Source organism: Artibeus jamaicensis, unplaced genomic scaffold, assembly GCF_021234435.1.
Source record: "Artibeus jamaicensis isolate MK-2021 breed Jamaican fruit bat unplaced genomic scaffold, CSHL_Jam_final contig_64, whole genome shotgun sequence".
Taxonomy (NCBI): Eukaryota; Metazoa; Chordata; class Mammalia; order Chiroptera; family Phyllostomidae; genus Artibeus; species Artibeus jamaicensis.
The window spans coordinates 9378913-9401652 of NW_026521911.1; positions in this window are offsets into that span (position 1 = coordinate 9378913).

Consider the following 22740-nt stretch of genomic DNA (forward strand, 5'->3'; position numbering starts at 1 on the left):
TTAATGACATTATTTTCAATCCTAAGAAAACGAGCTTTATAGAGAGGAATGACTACCATATCCTTCACTACCACAGAGCCCCCAAACACCCCCGCATGACAGTCTCCTGAGCACACCCTGGGGTTAACTTCTCCATCAGTGGAGAGCAAATTGGTCACAAGTGCCATCGTATGGCTGTTTGCTACGTTGTTGCTTATTCGTTTTTGCCTTTGTTTGTATTTAACTCTGACGGCGTGTTTTACTCCTTCTCTTACTCTGCCTTTACAAGAACTTCACCTTCTCCGGACACAGCTCACAACTAGAAACCACTATGGTCTTTATGTGCCCTTCCTCCACGATAGCAATAAAATCTCCATCTGTGTTTAAAAAATGATATTACTGTGTAGATTGAGTATAAAATGTTCTAAGGCAACTTTCAAATAAGTCCTGGTAATTCCATTAAATCTTTGTAATAGCCCCTGTCAAGCCAAATGCCATGTTCTCTGAGAAAACGACTTGTAGTATTTTTCCCAAATGTAAGTATTTGCTTTCTTTTATTTCAGGAAAAGCCTAAAGCTAAAACAATAAACAATTAGTCTGCTTAAAATTAAATTAATTAAAACTCACTGGCTAAGTTTCTTTCTGTAGCATTTAATAGGTGTGACTATTCTACCACAGAACAAGACATCTGATTTTAAAGACTTGTTCTGCAAATTATTGGACCACAAGAGAATTCCGTGTCCTGGCTGAAGAGGACTTTTAGAAGTTGCAAATCTGGGAAGAAGTGGCTGTCTGGAGTGGGAGCTCTGCTGTCCTACGGGTATAATCAGAATCCTCTAATAAAACCATCAACAGTCTGGACATATCTGGATGGCTACGAACATTCAGGATTATTTACGGTTTTCCCACAATGTATGTATCTAATCAGCAGATGAAGTCAACTTTTTTTTAATTGAATTTATTAGAAGTTAGTTGATAAAATTATGTAGGTTTCAAGTATACAATTCTATAATATTTCAAATGTGTATTGTATTGTGTCTTCACCACCCAAAGTCTTATCTAAGTTGTACTTTGTGAAATATTTTCAATGCATGCATGCAGAAAGATTATCAATACTAATTCACCCCAGTGAGGTTAGGCAGTAAGTGCCAGGAAGCTGGTTTTGTTCAATGGATATTTTAAACTAATATGGGAAGGTGGATCCAAAGAGTAGATATGATCACTGAAAATAATTTAAAATTCACTTTAAGAGTTTCTTGCTCTCCTTTCAGGAGGATACAAAAGATCTTTTAAAATAGAAGCAAATCTTTCAAATCATTCATGTGAAAGATGGAGGAAAAATAAGGAAATAAAAAATAGAGCTACAGTAGGGAAAGTTGAGTGTAGATTAATTCAAGAAAAATTTATGTAGCATTGATTTTGCATCAGACGCAATACTCTGTTAGACATCAAGAGTATATAGGTTGTAAGGGCAACAGATCTGTGAATAATTAGTTAAAATCCAGCGTGCTAAATACTACAATAAAGATGTACAGAAAGTGCAGAGGAAACACAAAGAAAGGAACTCACTCTGCCATGACAGGGCTCATGAGAGGACTATTTTTAGCTCCTCTTTAAAAATGTATTTTTACTTTTAGCAAAGTTCCTTAGTTATCATCCCTTTTTGAAGTCCTATTTCAAAATTTTCAAGTGTTCTTCTGTAACTGACTTTTTGTTCCAAATTCTGTTAATGGAGTTTTTGTGTATTTTTATCTTTGACATTATTAATTGAAAGCTTCCTATTGATACCTCCTTATTATTTTTCCCAATATAGTTAAACCACATTTTATGACTCTGTAAATGTCTGAATGATACTGATGAACCAAGCTGAAAATTGATGGTGTTTCTTTTGTTCCTTTTTGGAGTTATTTTTCATCAACAAATATTATTCTAGATTTTTTATTTCTTTTGTTTTGTCAACTTCTTGTTAAATTTTTTGAAATGACTCAGCAGAATTATATAACATCTGTTAATATTATTTTCTAAATGTTCAAATTCTTCAGATATACTCTCATTTATTTTTTGGTTGTTGTTTTGTTCAGTTGTGTTTTTCTGTTTACTTGTTGCCTGGAGACACTTCTCCTGAATTCTCCATCCTTCTGCTCAGGTGAAGACTTCCTGCCCTGTAGGCCAGGCTTCTGATGTTTTCCTTGCCTCTACCCCAGGACTTCCCTAGTTTGTTTTCTAATATTAATTTCCATGTGTAGTAGACATTTGTGATTGTATTTAGTGCCTTTGCACAGTGGCTGTGCCAGTCTGCATTCCCACCAGCAGTTTTCCACATCTTCTCTAACACTTATTGTTTGTAGATTTGTTTATGATGGCCGTTCTCACCTGTGTGAAGTGGTATCTCACTGTGGTTTTAATTTGCATCTCTCTGATAGCTAGTTATGCTGAGCATCATTTCATATGTCTCTGTGCCCTTTGTATGTCTCCTTGGAGAAGTGTCTGTTCAAGTCCTTTGCCCATTTTTTAATTGAGTTATTTGTCTTCTTGGAATGCTGCTGGGATTATACCCTCAGAATACTGAAACACCAATTCAAAAGAACTTATGCACCCCAATGTTCACAGCAGCACAAATTACAATAGCCAAGTGCTGGAAGCAACCTAAGTGCCCATCAGTAAATGAGTGGATCAAAAAACTATGGTACATTTACATGATGGAATACTGTGCAGCAGAAAGAAAGAAGGATCTCCTACCCTTTGCAACAGCATGGATGGAAGTGGAGGACATTATGCTAAGTGAAATAAGTAAAACCTAATCAATAAATCAAACAAACAAGCAAAATATAACCAGAGACAGTAAAATTAAGGACACACTGACAGTACCCGGAGGGAAGGTAAGAGGGGATAAAGGGGGGAAAGGGGTATGGTTTTTCAGGGACACATATAAAGGACACATGGACAACACCAAAGGAGAAAGGATGGAGGGTGGGAGGTGGGGATAGCTGGTGCAGGAGCAGGTGACTGGGGCGAGGGAATGGGGACAACTGTACTTGAACAACAATAAAAATAATTAATTCTTAAAAAAGATTTTAGTAAATGGACAAGAATGAGAGGACAAAGGGAAGGACATTCCATATTATTAAAAGAATAGACAGTGAACAGCCTAGTGAGAAAAACAAAAGTAACTAAATACAATTGAAATGGAATAAACTTAAGTGTAAGACTGAAGAAGGTAGACAGAGCAGGATTATAAATATATGTAGAAATAAAAATAATAAAGCCAGATAGTGAAGAATCTTGCTTCTCATTCTAACTTCTTTGAACTTCAGGCTACTGGCAATCAGAAGAGAAACTCACAGAACCCGATTAAAGAGTTTATCTAGGCCACAGAGTGCACTGACCTAGAATCTAGGCTTTGTAACCTCATAGGTGAGAATATGAACCGTACTGCCAGTAAAACCCATAAAACTAGGGTCATCCTAAGATGAGTTAGTACCTCTGTATGTGTGTCTTCATCTATAAGATGAGGATTAGGATAAAAATTAAATTTTTTTAAGAACAGGTGAAGTTTTACATGAATAGTACTTCCAGTAGAGTGTCTGGACAAAAGTAGATGCATAGCTAATAATAAGCAGTACTTGATCACTGGGTGAAATGTGAAAAAGGGATGGACACAGTATGAGGCTGAGATAAAACTGAGCTGCTATAATTATTTCAAGAGTCTGAGAAAAAGGAAGATATTTTAGAATGTATGAAGGAAGAAATCTAAAATGATCCTCAGATTGGTAGCTTAATGCTATTACTGCATGGTTATCACTCATTTATAAACAAGTAAAGTGATAGGTTTAAGAAGTATACATCTATGAGTATTAATTGAATCTCAGGAAAAGTTAAAAATAGTAGAGGTAAATAATTCAGTGTAGGGGAAATTTTCAGTGTAACAACCTATCCATGACTGTTTGAAATCCTTTAATATATGAAGAATGAGAACTTATAATCTATGACCTGTGAAATAATTATTTAATCTCACTAAGGATGTTCATTAATTCCCTTTTCCAGTCTCCATCACTCAGTTCTTATTTTCACTTTCTTTAAATAATCATCAACACTTCACTTACCTCCTCTGTAATTCTATGATACTGACTGAAGAATCTTATTCTTGAGTCCAGGCATGGAACTTTCATGGGTTTTCACCAGACTAAAGTTTGGGAAAAAAACACAATACAAATCAGGAAAGTAGATTTTATTATAATTATGATTAGAAACCAAAGAGTCCTTCAGTATTCTCTGAAAGTTCTTTATTCCTTTCCTTCTTCTTCTTTTCCTTTCCTTCCCTTTTGTTTCTTCCTGTTCCCTTTATTTTCCTCTCCTGTCCTTTCCTTTCCACCCCTTCCTTTTCCCTTCCCTTCCCTTCCTTTCCTTTCCTTTTTTCACTTTTTTCTTTCTTTTTTTATGCAAAAAGCCATATAGATCATACACCATAATCAAGCAGGATTTATTCCAGGGTTGTGAGGGTGGTTCAACATCCACAAATCAATTAATATGCTATACTGCATTAACAAAATGAAAGATTAAAATTATATGATCCTTCTATTCTCATTTTGCTGTGAGTTTTGACCATGGATAAAGAGCCATGGACATTGACAACAGTGTGGTGATTGCTGGGGGGGTATAATGAGATGAAATGGTAATAAAAAAATACAATAAAGATTAAGTTTAAAAATATTAAATATATATGATCATTTCAATAGATGCAGAAGAAGAATTTGACAAAATTCAACACCTGTTTGTGAAAAAATTTAAACAAACTGGGCATAGAGGAAACATAACTCAACATAATGGAGGCCATATTTCACAAGTCCACAGCTAACATCATAATCAGTGGTGAAAAGTAAAAGGTTTGTTTCTAAGATCAGAAGAACAGTTGTCTACCCTCACCACTTTTATTCAACATAGAATTGGAAATTCTAGCTAGAGTACTTGAAAGAAAGGAAGAAAGAAAGAGAGAAAGGAAGAAAGAAAAGGAAGGAGATATTTAAACAAAAGGGAAGAGCTAATGCTATGAATATCAGCAGATGACCTGATATTATTTGTAGAAAACTCTGGAGTCCACCAAAAATTGTTAGAACTAACAGACAAATTAACTAAATCTGAAGGATACAAAAATAAGTTTTGCTTTTATACACTAATAACAAACTATCAGGAAGATAAAGTAAGAAAACAATTTATCTACAACTTCATCAAAATAATAAAATATTTAAGAATAAACTTAAGAATGTGAAAGACCTATATACTGAAAATTATGAGATGGATTTAAAAATTGAAAAGAAACAAATAAATGAAAACCTATTCTATATTCATGAATTGGAAGAATTAACATTGTTAAAATGTCCATACACCCCAAACAATCTATACATTTCATGAAATTCTTATCAAAATTCTAATGGCATTTTTCATAGAAATAAAAAGAAAAACAATTCTTAATTGTGTATAGAACCACAAAAGTTCTTAAATATCCAAGGCAGTCTTGATATAAAACCATACAGCTAGAAACATCACATGTTGTTATTTCAAACTATATTACAAAGGTATAGTAATCAAAACAGTATGGCATGTGCATAAAATAAGATCAATGAATCATAAAAGAAAGCCCAGAACTAAACCCATGCATTTATGATAAATTAATTTATAGCAAAAGAACCAAGAATATGTAATGGAAAAAAGACAGTCTCTTCAATAAATGGTGTTAGAAAAACTGAATAATCACATGTAAAACAATGGAACTCTGCCACTATCTAACACTACTGAAGAAGTAACTCAAAGTGAATTAAACACAGACTGGCACTGACCAGAGGGGAGAGGAGAGGGAATTTCAGAGGAAAAGGGTGAAGGATTTGCCGGATCAAGTATAAAGGACACATGGACAATAAGGGGGGAGTGGAAACAGGGGAGGGAGCAAGGGAGGGCTGTGGTGTTGGGCTGGGGTCAGGGGAAAGGGCAGAAAACTGTACTTGAACAACAATAAAAACATAAAAATAAAAATCAAAATAAAGTGAATTAAATACTTTAACATATCACCTGACTATAAAACTCTGAGAATAAAACAAGGGGTATGCTCCTTGGCATCAGTCTTGGTGATGATTTTTGGATTTGATACCAAAAGCAAAGGTAGCAAAAGCAAAAACGAATATGTGAGATAACATGAAACTGAAAAAAAAACTTTGGAACAGCAGAGGATATCATCAATAATCATCAATAAAATGAAAAAGTTACTTAATAAATGGGAGAAAATATTTTCAAAGTACACATCTTTTAAAGGGTTAATATCCAAAATATACAAAGAACTATAACTCAATAGAAAAAAATAATAGAAACTATCTAATGAAAGAATGCCCAAAAAATTGAATAGATTTAATTTTTCTGAAGACATACAAATGATCAAATGATATATGAAAAGGTGCTCAATATCAATAATCATCAGGAAAATGAAAATCAAAACCAAATGAGGTATCATCTCACATATGTTAGAATGATTGTTATCAAAAAACAAGTTTAACAATTTTACATTCCTCATGTAACTGGTTTTATGTACTCTTTCTGTCTGGCTTTTCACCTGTCATAATGTCCTTCAGGTTCATCCGTGTTGCTGAAAATGGCAGGATTCTCTTTTTTCTGAGGCTGAATGATATTTCGTTGTATGTGTATACCACATTTCACCTGAGTCCTTGTCTTTGTCAACATGTACTTCTCTGCCCGCCTTGTTTTCTGTTCTCCTTTTGTTAAATATACCCAAGTAAATTTTATTAATATGGTAAGGCAACAGATATTAAAAGCCATCCAGGAATTTGGTTTTGTTTTAATTCTGTATTCTTTCCCTTTCCTCCTGGTCCCACATGTTCTGTGTAACCTCCATTAAATTTGATACAAAATCACCCACTAGTGGTGTCAGAAAAATAAATAATATTGTCTCTCACTACCAAAGAAAAGCTACAGTGTGCAACTGTTTATTTTTCTCTTCATATGCCAACATTTTTGTTTCATTTTGGTTTTGTAATACCAATCTTAACAGGAGAGAAATCATCTCTCATTGTAGTCTTAATTTACATTTTCCTGAGGAGGAATTCTATTTATCTATTGGCATGGGAGGTGCCCCATTTTATTGTTTCTTTGTTATATCCTTATAGTGTTGCACTGATGTTTGTGCATTTGAAGTAGTCACCACTTTCAGTATTTATTGACTGGCTTAGTCAGGGAAAGCCCTTCAGTAACCACCCCATCCAGAGATTCCAGGCAGATGAGCTGGCAGGGTGCCCAGGCAAGTGTGCAGCCAGGGTCTGTGGACAAGGAGACTTGGTGTTAGAGTCCATGGGCAGGTGCAGTGCCAGAGTCTACCAGCTAGCAGACTGGGGGCATGGGTGAGTGGGACCTGGCTCTCTGTGGACAGGCCTGGAACCAGAGTCTGCAGTGGTAGTCCTGGTACCAGCATCCAGAGTGAAGTCTGACAGTCCGTTGACTTTCTTCCAGGGGAGGAGTCCAGGCTGAGGGGCTCTCTGTTGGTGCTGCACTGCGCAGGCTTGTAGCAGGGGTGATGTTGGGTAAGTGACATTGTCCTTCCTACTCTCCTTAACATACCTTTTCTCATTTCTGTGCTCCTTTTGGAATTTGTCATCTCTCACCTGGATTCCAATACTCTTGTTAAGGCATGGTCCTCTCTGGATGGTTGTCAAATTTGTATTTCTGGAGGGTGGAAAGGGCTGGAACATCCTATTTTACCAATCTTGCTAAAATCACTAATACCTTTCAATATTGCTATTTATTTTGGCAAACATTTCATACTTTCTCTTTTCTTTATTCTCATGTTCAAACATGTCATCTCATTATTCATATAGAAAAACTATATAAAGAGAACAAAATCCATATGTGTATATATTATATATAAATATATTTTTTTCATTTTTCATCCTTTCTGTATTACAAACCTTCTAAATATCAATGTACTAAAAGTTCATCCTTCTTCCCTCTTTTTTTTCTCCCTCTTTTTTTTTCTTACTTTATCTAGATTTCCTGTGTTCAGTATGGTATCAATTAGCCACATGTGGTTATTTAAATTTTAATTTAAAAAAGTTAAACATTAAGTTCCTCAGTCACATTTCAAGGGCTCAACAGCCACATGTGGCCAATAGTTGCTGTATTAAATAGCACATATCTAGAACAATTTAATCATTGGGAAGAGTTATATTCAAAAGCACTAATCTAGATTAATGAACCTCACTAATTCCCATAACTTTAAATATCATATGCTAAAAAGTCTTCCAAATCTATTGCTTTAGTTATGGCAGACACTGCTGATAGGATCATACGACTTAAATTCCCACTTCCTCTCTGTCTTGCTTATCTCTGTTCTAGAGGCTGTAAAAACAAATACTTCCCAACCACTCATGACACTACATTACAGAACCCAACCAGTTGGGGGGATGGGGGAGGGTCTACCACTTGCTGCCCACCAGGAAAAACTCCAGAGTTCAGTGCAAAAGAAAGGAATCTTTTATTTAACAACCATATAATTGGAAATAATGGCAGGTTTGTGCCTAAACTATCTGGAGTATGACACCAAAAATAGCTACTTAAATATCTGCCATTACAACTACTATGTAGATTCAAGAACTAAAAATGACACAAAAACAAAAATCTGTACTACTGAAGAAGGCACATAAACTTTGGTCCTGCTTAGTTTTTGTTTTGTTTTGTTTTGTTTTTGTTTTTTTTGCCTCTATTAAAGCCTCTGAAACTAATATTTTAGTCTGACAGGCCTGTGCAGTGGAGGGGTGCAGGGTTTGCCACTGACAAGCCCTCATTCCGCTGACAGCCAGCATAGGGCCAGCCACTGACATGCTCCAGCCTCCTCTCTCCCCTCTTAAGGTCCCTAATATCCGGGGCCCAGGACCTCCAGCTCCCAGCAGCTGGGAAGGAGGGGAGATTAAAAAGGAGGAAGCAGAGTTTCCTCATGCTCCTTTTTTAAATGACCTCCCTCAGAATCTCCTGTACAGCCAAGCACTGCTTAATCCTTCCCCCATTTCGGTGTGTCCCTCATTACAACTAGGAAATGGGGAAGGCATCATGTCACAGTTTGGGCAATGAGAAAAAATCTAATGTGTGCTTTCCGCGTTCCCTTTTATCTTACTGCTTTCTCATTATACCCTGGCTGGAGCTGAGGCCACCCTCACTTTGTATTCGTGAAGAAAGTCAATAAATCACAGAGATGCAGACCCTAAGCCACAACCAAGAGTTTGCTATCTGCAGACTTTTTTTACATGAAAAGAAAGCCACTATTTCAGCAGTTATTTTGTTCTGTTGCTTGAAGCCAAAAGCATGCCCAGTGGATACTCCAGCCAAATCTAATGTAGAATAAGGATTTTTCCATAAATGTATACTGTCTCCTTCAGTTCTGCCACCTAGAAACACTTTCCCATGCTAATCTGTGATTACTGAACTCAGAACCTGTTCACAGTTTCTGTCCTCTCTAGAATGTAGGCTTCACGAAGTCGCAAACCAGGCTGCTTTCTCCATTACTACATATTTAATGTCCAGAACAGTGCTTTCCAAATAGTTAGTACTCCATAAATATATTTAATAAAAACTAATAATGTGCCTATTCCACATAGGGGACAGAATAAATACAGACATGAAGACTCTGAGGAACAGAGACCGAAATAAATTGAGATGATGAGTCATTCAGTTAAAATCATTTCGAAGAAAATAGGAATGTCCTGTCTTCTTTAGGCTGTGAGGTGCCCTTGGAAAACAATGGGAGACAGAGACTTCTTCAATGCCTTTGTAAATTCCAATAGATATCTTTAAAAATTTTTTTCTTACTTAACTGTACACAGGAAATAATAGAGGCTGTTCAGTAATGATTCTGTCTAATAGAATCCCTATCCTTCCTGCTATATATTTTAACTGTGTTTAAAACATTAATTTTTCTCATTTCATAAACAAAATGAAGTGTTTAGAACTTGCACTGTTTGTGTGATATTTGCAGCCCTTTGGAAGCTCTGCCAATTTTTGGACAAATCACTGCCCCAAGGATGCAGTTTCATTAGTCTCATGACATCTAAATATGCGTGACAAATTGTTCTTTATGACTACAGTGAATCCACAGCTTTCCTCAAATGCCAGAGTTCTCTTAGGATCAGTGTCAGAGAAATACAAAGTTGAAAACGTTTGTCCTGTTGTGCTCTGATTTATAGCATTTTATTACAGTTTGCTAGGTAGTCATAATTTTGCAATTTGTATGATATACTGAAAGTATTTAGTTCTTTGTGATAGAGACAGATCCATTACTAAATATTAGCTGTCACCCGAGTTCCCCAGTTTAATCAGTCATTATTAGTCATCTTCTTTGTGCTGGAACATGGCTCAATATAATCTAGTACACACAAAATTTCAAAATATTTCTTACACAGCGATCTTACCATGTATTGTGTCTGAATGTAGTATGTGTGCCTTTTTATCTACCTATCTATCTATCAAGATAAGAAGTATAGTTCAATGAAAACACTATTAATTCAGCATTTGTCATGTGCAACACACTGCTAAGTGTTGTAAAGGGAAATAAAGGTAAACAAGGTGCTCTCTACCATCAAAAGCCTCTCACTCTAGCAGGAGGAATTAGGTATATACCAACAAATAAAAAGATGCTGCAGTGCAGAATTCCATATCCAAATAAATATAAGTACTTATTTGTGTTGTATTATGGTAGTTAATATGGTTTATCTTCCATGAAACTCTTTTCTCTTCCATGAAAAGTTTTTTTAACATCAATGTATGGTTGCCTCTTGCAGGCCCCCCAGTGGGGACATGGCCCACAACCTAGGCATGTACCCTAGACTGGGAATCGAACCACCAACCCTTTACTTCACAGTCTGGTGCTCAATCAACTGAACTACACCAGCCAGGGTTTCCAGCCAAAAGTTTTCTGGAAAACTTTTGATGATTACTCTTTAAAACTAATGTTCAGGTGGATATACGACAAGGTCTGTCTACAAAAAGTCCAGCTATTGTTAATGTAATGAGAATGGTTTGTGCAACATCAAGGAGAGTGGACATGTGTGCACATGTGAATACACAGGTGTGAACGATTACGACTTCACTGTACTAGTCAGTAGGAGTGGTAGATACAGTTGAGTGAGCATGTATGGTTGTCACATTCAAAATGACAGAGCAAGCCAAGTAACAACTCTACATCAAATTCTGCATTAAGCTTGAACATTCTTCTGTGGAAACTATTTGGATAATTTAGAAGGCCACAGCTAAGAGCAACTGATGACTGGCAGCTTCATCATGACAACACACCCACTCATGCACCATGTCTCATGCACAGTATTTTGGTGAAACACCAAATCACCCAGGTAACTAAGGTCACCTACAGCCCAGATTTGGCACCCTATGACTTTTGGCTTTTCCCCAAACTAAAATCACTTTTGAAAGGGAAGATTTTTCAGACCATTAATGAGATTCAGGAAAATATGACAAAGCAGCTGATGGCAATTTCAAGAACTGTGTGAGGTCCCTAGATGCCTACTTTAAAGGGGATTGAGACATCCTGTCCCATGTACAATGTTTCTGGTATATTCTTTAATAAATGTCTCTATTGTTCATAGTGCATGGCTGGATAGTTTTTTTGACATACCTCATCATGTGTGTGCATGTACATACATATATACACATATATCCCCAGATAAATATTATATATATATATAAATCCATACATCCATCTGGGAAGCATGTATCAAATGTTTTATGCAAGAGAAACCATAAAGAGTAGTCATTAAAAGATATTAAATTGTGACAGAGATAACAGATTGGAGAAGAGCATTTGTAGGTAAACATCTCTGAATTTAATATAAAGTTCTACCTCATACTGGGTAGTGATCTTGGGTACAATAAAATAAACTCTCCATATCCTGGTCTTTTGCATCCACAGATTTAAAGTGTAGATTAAAAATATTTGAAAAAAGTTACATTGTTACTGATGTGTACTATGTAGTTAAGCCTACGATGGTTATGTCTGTACTGAACATGTGCAGGCTTTTTTGTGTGCATCTTTATTCCAAAAACAAAGCAGTACAACTATTTATCTAGCATTTACATTGTATTAGGTATTGTAAGTAATCTAGAGATTATTTAAGGTATACAGGAAGATGTGAGTAGGTTTCATGCAAATACTAAACCATTTTATATAAGGACTTGAGCATCTTTGGATTTCAGTATCCATAAGAAGTGCTAGAACCAAACCCCAGTAGATACTGAGAGACAATTGTACTTAATCCCCGTGATGGTCAGTTTCTTCACCTTGCAAAATGGGAGATAGTATTTAACTACAAGGGTGGTAGATACATTAAATTATGAGAAATACACAATTCATCTTTAGTACAATTGAGGCTTTTAGAATGGTAATAAAAAGGTTATTTCCAGAGAAAATATTAGGTAGAGATGCAGAAGTTAGCAAAAACAATGAATGTTATTTTATTCAAATTTGTTGGATTTAAAAATATGTGTATTAGATAATCTAAGAAAGGTGGATACCACTAGTTAACTGTAATTGGAATGAGAGAAGGGCAGTTATACATATTTTGGTGAGCCATAGGAAGTTTTTAGAATTTTACAGGAATAGAATTAAAATGGAAAAGTGGTTTCAGAATAGGCACAGAGGATAGAAGCAAGAAGATTGTATATAACACCATTTCAGACATGGACAATGGGTACATACTATATAATCTAAGTGATGGCAGTGGTACTGGGGAAGAAAATGGATAGGAGGGCCCCAGAGGGGCTCAAAGTTTAAGGACTTAGGAGGGGTCAAATTTAGTGTGTATATATGAAGAGGAAAGCAATGAGTCAACGTGAATGAAATTTTGAGGAGCATATTAGCAAAATAGGACATGTTACATTCAGATTTTTCCTGCATATTTTAAAAATTATTTTATCGTTGCTCAATTACAGTTGTCTGCATTTCTCCCATTCCAGCCAAACCCACCCCCTTCCTTGCTTCTACCCTCTCCCTTGGTTTTTAAAACCATGTGTCCTTTATAGTAGTTCCTGAAAACCCTTCCCCCGACTGTCCCCTTCCCTGTCTTCTCTGGCTATTGTTAAATTGCTCTTAATTTCAATGTCTCTGGTTATATTTTGTTTGCTTTTTTCTTTTGTTGATTATGTTCCAATTAAAGGTGAGATCATATGGTACTTCTCCCTCACCACCTGACTTATTTCACTTAGCATAATAATCTCCAGCTCCATACATGTTGTTGCAAAAGGTAGGAGCTCCTTCTGTCTTTCTGCTGCATAGAATTCCATTGTGTATATGTACCATAGTTTTTTGATCCATTAATTTAATGACAGGCACCTAGGTTGCTTCCAACACTTGGCTACTGTAGATTGTGCTGCTATGAACTTTGGAGTGCATAGGTTCTTTGGGATTGGTGTTTCAGGGTTCTTAGGATATAATCCTAGCAGTGGAATTGCTGGGTCAAAAGGCAGATCCATTTTTAGTTTTCTTAGAAAATTCCATACTGTTTTCCATAGTGGTTGTACCAATCTGCAATCCCACCAACAGTACACTAGGGTCCCCCTTTTCTCCATAATCTCTCCAACACTACAAAGTATTAATATTACTTTAAATGACATAATACAGTTAGAAAAGTGAGCATGCTTTATTCAGCAGTTTTTTTAATTATAAAAAAAAAGTGAAGAACTTTGCCCTGGCTGGTGTAGCTCAGTGGACTGAGTGCGGGCATGTGAACCACAGGATCACAGTTCAATTCCCAGTCAGGGCACATGCCTAGGTTGCAGGCCACTTCCCAGCAGGGGACTCACAAGAGGCAACCACACATTGATGTTTCTCTCCCTCTCTCCTTCCCCTCCCCTCTAAAGATAAATAAAATATTTTTTAAAAAAAATGAAGAACTATTTATTTTTTAAATGATAAAAAATGAAGAACTAAATGGGCCAAAAAGTCCATTTAGTTTTTTCCATAAACAAAAGACATTTTCACCAATAATTTTATTGATTTGGATATTTTGCATATATCAGCTATCTCCAACATGGTATAATGTTGATTATTCTCAATTAATGTCTCAGTTTGATTGCTATCAATTGCAACTAGTCTACCCAACCACGGAGAATCGTCCAGCAAGAAATCTCCAGTATGAAACTTCACAAACTACTTTTGACACGTTCAACCAATTATAGCACCTTCTCCATACACTGCACAAATCTTTGTGTTTCATTTGTATTCTTACCTTTCTTGAAATAACAAAGCACAATATGCCAAAATATATCATGTATTTTCTTCCATCTTCAATATTAAAATGGAAGCACAAAAATCCACCAATTTTCATACATTTTTAAAAACATACACTAATATAAAAGCTGTCACAATACAATCTAACAAAATTGTTTGCAGTGAAATTAAAGACAGCTAAGGACTACTAAATCCATCTTATGGGAAAAAAAAAACAAACTTTTTAGCCAACTCACTATATAAGATAGTAGAAAAAAGAAATTATAGTAAGATCTGATTTTGCATCCAAAATATCCCCTTACTCCTTTTGTAATTTATATAGATCTGACTTTAAATGCATACAGGTCTCTAACTCTCCCATAAATAAGGAAAAATTAAAGTTTACATGGAAACTAGGAGAGGAATAATCAGGCATAATCCCTTTACATTACCCGAGAATAAAAATGGAGCCCCCAAATACTAAATAAGTTTTCTTACATCACATAGCCAGTAGGAATTTTCTTCTACATAATGCAATTTATAGCTATTTCTTAGTCTTAAATAGTTGATAACAACTTTCAGCTTTCAAATATTACAGTTTAATGAAACTGCCATTAGTTCAGTAATCCTAAAATCAACTCATAATATTTTTGATGTATGCTTTGCTAAATATAGCATGCAGTATATTCAGTGTGATTCTTCTCCTTGATTATATTCTTAGAGTTTATTTTGGATTTTGAATCCATTCTCTCAGAGAGAGGGAAATCGTATTGTCAATTTGGCTGACAAGAAATGACTTTAAATTGTTTCATAACAAGCAATTTAAAAAGAGTGTTTTGAATTCAAAGGCTCTTCAATAAGGGTTCAATGATATCTGAGTAAAAGAGAAACTGTGAATAAGTTGAATATAAGGTAAAGAAAAATCAGGTCAAACATACCTGAGATTCTTGAAAGAATAATCTCGTTAAAAATACTATTCTATTGATATTTTTAGTATAAAAGTAACACAAATATCTGTCACTTTAATGGTCTACATAAACTACTACAAGAGTCACCATACTAATATTTTACTCTCATCATTCCCAAAAACAAACAAAAAAGCAAACGACAACAAAAATCCCACCACCAGATCTGTAACATACATTTCTCTGGATTTCTTAACAAAGTCTAATACAGCTCAATGACTGGAATCTCATGTGCAATAAATAAATTTAAAAAAATACTTTATGGATTGAGGTAATCTCAGTTTTGCTTTAGCATCACATTTTTCCCTACTGACCAAATTTTAGCCAGCTTATATCACAAACAACTCTCTTGGTATCCAATACATAAGAAATAAAGTACTATAATAATATTTTCTACACTTCTACATATCCCTATATCGGTCTGCCTGAAAACACTAGAGATATGCATATTCCAGGACATCTTGAAAAATCAATCTTTAGTTTTAAATTTTAAAAATGCCTCTTGCATCAAAATAACAAAAGGAAAGGACTGTAAGAAGGAGAGTCTCAACCAAAAATATTCAGATCTAAGGAAGAAGTAAAGAATAAGTCCATATTTTAAAAGAGACATGGAATATTTACAATGAGCAAATAATGTTTAAACTTTTTACAAAACTGGAGCTTCAGAACATAGCAAATAAAATGTATAATTTAGTAAATATTCCATTTATATCATTTCAAAGCTGAAATTTGTATGAAATAAATTGAATGATATTAATTAGATTTCCTATACAATTGACTGTCCAATATATATGTTTTTCAGCCAGTATTCATAGAATTATGTAAGCATTTCAGGTGGTCAGCAGTGAGACATGATGATGATCAAACGAAAAACATTCCAGAGTGAAGAAAGAAGAATAGGATGGCTTCTAAATGGCCATCTTTGGAAAACAACTGAGTTTTTTCCAAGCATGAAATAAAACAAAAAAATGATAATTTTTAAAATGTTGAGTGCAATCTAAAAACTAAAGGTATTTTCTCTAAACTGATACATATTCTTGTTCCTCTGCAGATCTAACTAATCAACCAGTGGTTAATATCATATTCTGAAAGAAATAAAATGTTTACTATTTGGAGGAGATAGCATTTTATAAGAGAATAGGCAATTTAGAGACTCCGAATGCCATGCATATAATTCCAGTTAATCACAGTGAAAACATAAAAAAAATCATATTCATTTACTATTTAGTAATATGATATTACTAAAAGTTTCCTCTAAATTTTAAATATATTTTCTCACATCTTAATTCATATAATGTTAAATTTGTGGGGTTTTTTAGTAAGCAACGGTTTGAAAGTATGTTAGTTTATTTAAATTGAAGACAACATTTTAACCTTATGTTTTTAACTCGAATAGAAAAGATACAAAGAGAATAGTGCAGGATATTTCAATGTCATAGTCATCTTAGGTTTTTTTTCTCAACAGAAGATGCCAGATCATAAAAATTACTTAAAAAGTTGATATCTAATAAAAGCAGGACCTAGTATTATAATGATTATATATCATTTTTATTATTTAGTGTGTCAAAGTATAAAAAAGGATTATATAAATTATCTCACTTTGTGCTAAAAAACAACCCAATGTGCCGATTACTATAATTATCCCTAATTTTTAAATATAATAATCTTAGTTTTCTTTATTCCAATAATTCTAGAGTACATTGAATTGGCTGTTTTTCCTGCACATAACAATTATAAAATTTAAGCCATGATTAAAAAACAGCAGCAATATGTAATCACTGAAAGGTGACCAAAATCAGGCAGAAGATATAAGAGAGTCTGCCTGCAAAACAATGCACAGCATGTGTGATTTTGATTTTGTACCTTGTTGATCAAAGGCACTTGATATTCCTCAAAATTTGGGTAGCAGAGAGAAACAATTTTCCTTTCTTGAGGTGTCACATAACAGAGTCCAGGTGTGGTAGAATGGCCATATAATTAAAGACAAGATGGGACACATGCTCCTGGAAAGAGGTAAGTGCAAGAATTTGTGTACAAAATTCATTCTAATATTTGGCTGCTCACTATACAATACTCATTCAAATATGATCTCAGATTTTCTAGAAAGAGTGCATCAACTGGAAGCTGAGAGAAGTAGATATCTCAAATTCTGCCTTATTCTAGGAAGACAGAGTTCAATGTTGCCAAATTACCTGTTCATTAAATTAGAAAACTTGTTTTCAGAAACCATGAGAGAATCAAAATCCTCTACAACACATTACTCATAGTATCCATTATACCATCAAAATTACTAGACATATGAAAAACATGAAAATGTGGTGCATACACAAGAAAAAAAACCGGAGTAATCAAATGCAAATAGTAATCAAGATAACCCAAATACATTTTATTAGTTTATTAAAAGCAGTGCCTTAATTATATTTATTTTCTATAATATTATGATATTTTTATTATGCAACATCACTGGGCTGATGTGTAAACCTATGTCTGTAACCAAAAACTATATTTTCACCCAACACTATGTTGCCTCCAAAATCAGCTTGTTATTATTAGAGGTAGCAAGTGCCACACTGATTAATGAAGTTGAAATTAGTTATTCATGACAATTGTGAGAATGTAGATAATCTGTTCTTACTGTAAATTAGCTCCCTAACATAGGGAATGGTTGACTATCAGTGGTTAGGCTTGTGCAATCTATAACTTGTATTCTCATCAGAGATGACCTAAGGAGAAGACATTTCCAATACAGTTTTAACTCTTCCGATGCTTTGCTGCCTCTGCTGGAGTTGTGTCTGCTCCTGCATGACTCTGAGTGATTTTTAGGGCTAATTTCCTGTGTTATGTTCATTTCTTCTTAAGATAATAGCTTCTGATATATCCTGCTCTCTTCTCTTCTTTTCATTTTCTTGTTTCTGAATTCTACCACTCAATTTATAACAAACAACATTATGTGGTCATAACATTTTTAAGTATCATTCTACTGTCTTAAAATTCTTCAATGACCTCATCTGGCTATCAGATCATAATAGCCCTTCTGAACCACCATTTAAACATAATATGCCTGAGTGTATTTTTCCTTTGTTTCTATATTTCTCCCACTTAGGGTTATTAAGATTTTTACCTCTGGACACTGAAACCTTCTCAAAATTCAAAAGATATGAGTTCTTCATTATTTTCTATTTTTCTTTTTTATTCTTTTTATCCTCCCACTTTAGGACTCTAAATCTAAACAAATATTATAACTACTATTTTTTTAAATTTAAAGAAAAAATCCATAATGAATGAACTGATAGGGAATCTCACCATAGAAATAGGAACTATGAAGAATACAAAAGGAGAATATAAAATTAAAAGGTAAAAGAACTGAAAACTAAATCAAGTGCATAAGAGTTAAGAAGATAGAAAGAAGAATTCATGTTATTAAAACCAAACCCATAGAAATTAATGAACCTGAAGAATAAACAGAGAGAAAAAAACTAAAAAATACAATGAAGAGAATCTCATACCTGGGGGGATGATACCATGTAGATTAACACAGATTTAGAGTGACTATTTTGATCTGATAGCCAGATGAGGTCATTGAAGAATTTTAAGACAGTAGAATGATACTTAAAAATGTTACGACCACATAATGTTGTTTGTTATAAATTGAGTGGTAGAATTCAGAAACAAGAAAATGAAGAGAAGAGAGCAGGATATATCAGAAGCTATTATCTTAAGAAGAAATGAACATAACACAGGAAATTAGCCCTAAAAATCACTCAGAGTCATGTAGGAACAGACACAACTCCAGCAGAGGCAGCAAAGCATCGGAAGAGTTAAAACTGTATTGGAAATGTCTTCTCCTTGGGTCATCTCTGATGAGAATACAAGTTATAGATTGCACAAGCCTAACCACTGATAGTCAACCATTCCCTATGTTAGGGAGCTAATTCACATTTAGAACAGATTATCTACATTCTCACAATTGTCATGAATAACTAATTTCAACTTCATTAATCAGTGTGGCACTTGCTACCTCTAATAATAACAAGCTGATTTTGGAGGCAACATAGTGTTGGGTGAAAATATAGTTTTTGGTTACAGACATAGGTTTACACATCAGCCCAGTGATGTTGCATGATAAAAATATCGTAATATTATAGAAAATAAATATAATTAAGGCACTGCTCTAAATAAATGTATAAAATGTATTAGTTTTCTAAATTCTCATTGAAATCTTTTACAAATTCATTTTGTTCTCAGAATATTCTTTTTATTCCTATTTTTCTGTTGAAAAACAAACTACTTAAAATCAACTTTGTTAAATTTACAGCCCCTCTCTAAAATTTCTACAAGGTTAGGAAAATATGAGGCATTATTACTAACGCAGCGACATTACTACCACCGTTCTATTTTCTTCTGCTAATACTTCTCTACTTAATTTTTCACCACCACTACAACAATTTCTACAACTGTTACTATGCTTCCTATGTGCTAGACACTATAACACATACTTTCATAAGCTTTTAAAAATTTTAATCTTTATAAAACTCCATGAGATATATTCTACTATTATTCCTATTTTATAATTAAGAACTTGATTTTGTAACTCATTCAGGTAATGAAAATAAAAAGGTAGAGTCAGGGTCAAAATCTAGATACAAATTCACAAAACTTATTAATGAAGGGTATCTATGGTTATGATGATGATGATGGTGATGATAATAAGGAAGATTCTGACAATAGTGATAATGACGTTTTCCTACAACAATTACTTACTGACCTTAAAGTCTGGAACCTAACAACCTGTTCTACACAGAATTAATCATTGAGATATTAAATGTAAAAGTGAACCATGAAGTCTATGACATCACTTAAAAAATTATATATAATATTTTTCTTTTAATTTTTATTGTTCCCACCTTTTCCTCATTGTTCTACCTGACCCCCACTCCCACAGTCAATCCCCACTCCATTGCTCATGTCCATGGGTCCTTCGTACATGTTCCTTGACTTGTCCCTGCCCCTTTTTTCCCTGTTATCCCCTTGCTGGCTACTCTCTGGTCATTGTCGGTTTATTATTTGTTTCAGTGTCTCTGGTTCTATTTTGCTCGTTTGTTTGTTTTGTTGATTAGGTTCCACTTATAGGTAGATTCAATGCTTATTTAGTATATACTATTCTAACAAACTAGATTATAAAACTTGCCTATAAACATAATAGATTAGATTAGTGCTTTGTTGTAAAACTTTTGGAATGGAACAATTACTCTAATACCAACAGAAAATGAAGGTGACAACTTTCCAGATAGAAAAAAAATGTAGTTGCAAAAAATTATAAAGTACCACAATGTATAAAGCAAATGTCTCCAATTAATTCAGCTACCAATGAGGTCATCACAATAAACTAATCAACCAGCATCACCGTAAGTCATCCAAGAATAGTTTAAAATATTTCAAATACTTGAGCAGGGGGTGGAATGGGCAGAGCAGGGCAAAGGGGGAAATATTGGGATAACTATCATAGAATAACAATAAAAAATGATTTAGTAAAAAACAATATAGTATTCATGTAGAACAGCCAAATATTTGTCTTTAAATTGGTTATTTTTAAATTGAATATTAACACAGTATGTATTAACACAGACAGCATGTTATATAAGGGACTAAGAACTGAATATTTGGTTATACTCCCATCTATGCCAAAAGCCACTGCTATAACTTCAGTAAAAAATAATTAAATAATTGTGGGCACACATTAGACTGGGTTTAATGGGTCTTCCTGGCAAGTATGATGATTATAGCATAATATTATTGTCTGCATTCATTATAGTTGTGCATTAGATCTCTATGGCTTATTTAGTACTTGTTGCAAGTGTATAGCACTAAACAACATCTACGACTTAATTATTCCAATCCTTAAATACAAAGGATAATTATGAAATGTGACAGAGGTGCTAAATATATCTATAATAGCAATCATATTCTAATATATAAATGTATAAAATTAACATGTATACTACATTATTTACATAATGTTATATGTCATATATAGTCAATAAGAAAGGAAAAAAGGGTCTTCCATGTCTAATATTCTACACTCATATTGTACTTTTTAGAAAATGTGCTGATATAGGAGCTTTTATTCAAAGCATGTCAGATAAATCAGGAATCAATGTCATGGACAGTGAGATAATGAATAGCCTCTAAAGCATTACTACTGTGGATAAAATAAAACACCCTTACATACTTTCAATTATGTATCCACAAAAATTTACAGATGCAGCAAATACCAGTTTACTAATCACCCCCAGAAGAAGAGGTTTATAAATGCTTTCCCTCATTCTTAATTGTTTTTATAGTATTACATCTTAATCTCAAGGTTATTATTATTATTATCTATCTATATGTCAGGTATGTATTTATCTATTTACTTATTTATCTGCTGTTTCATTTGTAAACAGGGGCCTGTTGCATAGTCTCCATACTCATTTATAGAAAAGATTAAAACTATAAATCATCACTACTCATAAGCTGCCTACTTGGATCTAAACAGCCAGTGCAATACCAGACTGATGGAGATTTATGATGTTCAGACACTGCCTCTCACCCAACTTCAAGAAGACAAAGGAAGAGAAAAGCTATCCAATTAACTTGTTGTCTATAGGCAATGCTTATATAAACAGATGGCATCAGCTACCTGGAGGATAAAACCTCGGGAAATAGAAGGAGAGTGTATGAGAGGATGTGAGTGTATATTCACCTTGTCCTTTTACATGTTGAAATCCCAGTTTGTAGGAGGCCTAATTAATGACATTGGCTTTTCTGAAAATTTAGCCAGCCAATAATGATTCATAATTTCCAACTCTCCTATCTCCAGTAAGCATCATGCTTTATACCATATTCAGCAATATATAACCACCATTACAGTCACACCCAGTCACACTGTATCCTTTAAATAAAGTTTTAAGGACTTTAGAATTCTGATTTTTACTTTATTCATATAGCACACAATATTTTGCTGTTTCTCCATTTTATAGTCTTACTGAGTTTTGCAGAGATGAGATAACTTTAAAAACAACCCTTTGATCCCTAAGTTCAGTGTCAGGCTGCATTTCCCTTACAGTTAAGTGTAAGAGTGTGACTGATTTCTGCCAGTGGAATACAGAAGGAAATAACTGAGCCTCCCTTCTTCACTGCATTACACTGTCTCTAATCCACACTGTAGAGTCATTATCCCTTCTTCCCAGGCATAGAAAAATTTCATTATTGATATTTATTTCTCTGCCTCCCTTCCTCTGTCCTTCCCTGCCTCTATCTCAACAATATTTGACTTAGGCACTCACAGTGTGAACTATTTCCTTGTATAGTGATTATCTAATTAAAAATACATGTAGTTAGAAAATGACTAGGTCAAATCCCTCTGCAGGAATACTGGGGAGCTTAATCAAAAAGGACTGGCCAAAAGGAGGGACCCATAGTTTGGTGCAACTGCACATGAATCTTACAAAGTTTCATTAAGAACACAAGGAACCAGAGAGAATATTTTGATGG